Source organism: Aedes aegypti, chromosome 2, assembly GCF_002204515.2.
Source record: "Aedes aegypti strain LVP_AGWG chromosome 2, AaegL5.0 Primary Assembly, whole genome shotgun sequence".
Lineage (NCBI taxonomy): Eukaryota > Metazoa > Arthropoda > Insecta > Diptera > Culicidae > Aedes > Aedes aegypti.
This window is the reverse complement of record NC_035108.1, coordinates 5,559,458-5,562,084: the sequence shown is the minus strand read 5'-3', so window position 1 is coordinate 5,562,084 and position 2,627 is coordinate 5,559,458. Positions and strand designations below refer to the sequence as shown.

Below are 2,627 nucleotides of genomic sequence, written 5' to 3'. Positions count from 1 at the left end.
GTTGCGAAAGCCGGAAGGGTGTGCTGGGCAGGGCATGTTGCAAGACTACCGGACAACAACCCTGCAAAGATGGTGTTCGCGTCGAATCCGGTATAAATATATTAACACAAGATTAATTACCGTTGTGATTTTTTTCTATTGACCAGGGGAAGCAATGTCCTTCTCCTGTCCACACGTGTTTAAGTATAGGTTGAGGCAGAAAATATGAACTGAATATTTTAGCAATTTGTGTGAAGGGTGCAATTCACCGATTTAAAAGTATATGCCAGACAACAAGTTGCGGCACACGCGAGCCATGAATGGTGACACCTTAATGCAGCATCAACTAGAGTAAACGTTGTGCACCTCGTCGACTCTGTAAAAGGAACGGACAGTCAATCGGTGATGGTTGTCACCGCCGATGTACAAATCGGTTCATGTTACACCCTTGTGTAATCTGGCACCTCGAGTCAACTCCCTCTGCGGGCTCAGCAGAAGTTGAAATTCTCTGAGGTTTATCCAATCTCAAATTAGAGAAACTTGGACAATAACTCGCCCGGCAGGAAATGCCACATCTAACGGAACTTTAACCAGATCAACCCGAGCGCAGAGAAACGGACAGCCGCGATACATTTTTAATATGGTCATCACGATCGTGCGCGTGACCATTATCTTCCCTTCTGACATCCCCAGAACCGACATCATGCCCTCTGCCAGCCAGCTTGCTGCCTACGCACATATGTAACCGTGCTCTGAACGCTCCGCGACGAGAGTGGTCACTATTTAATTGGATTCACATTTTTCAGTCAACCTCACGACGGAATGGGACAGTTCCGTTCAGGCGACTCTTTTATCGCACCTGATTATTTCTCCAGCTCATCACAGATAGAGGCACATATAGAGCGGTGAAATGCGCGACCAAAGTGTAGGGGACAATAGACAACTGTTTAACAGTACAATGAGAGCAACGCACAGCAGTATAAAATAAACTAAAAAAAAAGTTTGGTTATTTTTTCTGCATACTTGCCAAAATGGAAGAGTTTTTCTAATGCTTCTAAAACTCAACTTATAATGTTCCCACATAAACCGAAAGCTTTTTATTTGAAACCTTTTAGGAGACATGTTGTCACTTTGAGAGGGGTTCCAATTAATTGATCAGATGAAGTTAAGTACCTAGGGCTCATGCTAGATAAAAAATTAACATTCAAAAATCACATTGAGGGCATTTAAGCCAAATGTAACAAATATGTAAAATGTCTGTATCCACTTATTAACAGAAACCCGAAACATTGTCTTAAGAACAAGCTTTTAATCTTCAAACAAATTTTCTGGCCAGCCATGTTGTTTGCTGCATCAATATGGACTAGCTGTTGTAATACCAGAAAGAAAGCTCTGCAGAGGATTCAAAATGATGTTTTGAAAATAATTCTGAAGCTCCCTCCTTGGTATAGAACTAATGAGTTACATAAAGTATCCAATGTTGAAACAGTTGAACAAATGTTGATTAAAATTATTTATAATTTTAGACAAAAATTGTTGCAGTCTTTTATTTTCACGATAAGTGCTTTATATGTTCAAATTGAGATTTATTTCAAAAGCAATTTTTTGTCAATTATGAGAAATTAAATTCAACTCATCTGTAAAAATGTGAGCTGTAACCTTAAATGAAATGTAATATGTTGTTAACAAAACAGTAATAATAGTTTAATTTAGTTTTACGATATTAGGATTATTGTGTTGTCCATCTCAAAACACCTAGATGTAAGAAATGAACGTCATTATAGAAATATACTCATAAAGGAAGTAAAATTTAAAAAAAGTTATTTTTGTCTCAATATTCGCAGCTTTCCCCTGTCAGATAAGCAAAATAGCCACATCTAATCAATTAGATAATTAAGCGATTTTTACGCGTCATTTTTACCTGATTAGGGGAAATGTTGAAGCGCTCGTTTAAGCACCTGATAAGACCGAAGAAACGTGTGTAACGCCATCAGGCCACTGGGAATGGCTCTTGGACGCGTCGTTTCAGAAGACCTCACGCAGCGTAAAACGGGCACAGAAATGTCATCAATCACGGCCATCAACGAGCGAGGCAGTCGAACGGCGATGGCGCGACAGTCAAGTCAGAAAGGTGGAAGCGATGAAAAGGAAGGTTGGCCTCGTATTTACACTGCGATATGCTGTGGCACTGATTGCTGTTGACGTAGCTATCTAGCAGCGGCTCGCGACTCGAGTGTACCAATAAGAGTGAATTTATGGTATAATATTGAGATTTGAACAAATCTACTGGTTAAACATGTGTTTCCGTGGTGTAGTGGTTATCACATCCGCCTAACACGCGGAAGGCCCCCGGTTCGATCCCGGGCGGAAACAAATACTTTTTTTGGATCCATGCTTGAATTGTATAGAACTGAACTGCTATCAGCAGATCATTACAAATTGGTGAGCCCGTTTTATACTGTCAGTTTTCTTGTCATTCTCAAAGATTTCCAACACAGGGTAATTAAGATGACGATTATTACAATTAAACGCAGAGTATCATTCACACTTAATTTAGAATGCCGAATCTCTAATTTTAACCGAGATTCGCACAGTCGAGTAGTCGCAAACAAAAATCGTGGGATGTCAAGAAATGAAAGCCGAATATC

General features: G+C 39.9%; 1 non-coding gene across 1 annotated transcript; it reads left to right on the top strand.

Annotated features, from left to right (window-relative positions):
- The first annotated feature begins 2,279 nt into the window (after window positions 1–2,279).
- On the top strand, window positions 2,280–2,352 carry Trnav-aac. The gene has a single exon. It is a non-coding gene; the product is annotated as a tRNA-Val (tRNA).
- The last annotated feature ends 275 nt before the right edge of the window (window positions 2,353–2,627 follow it).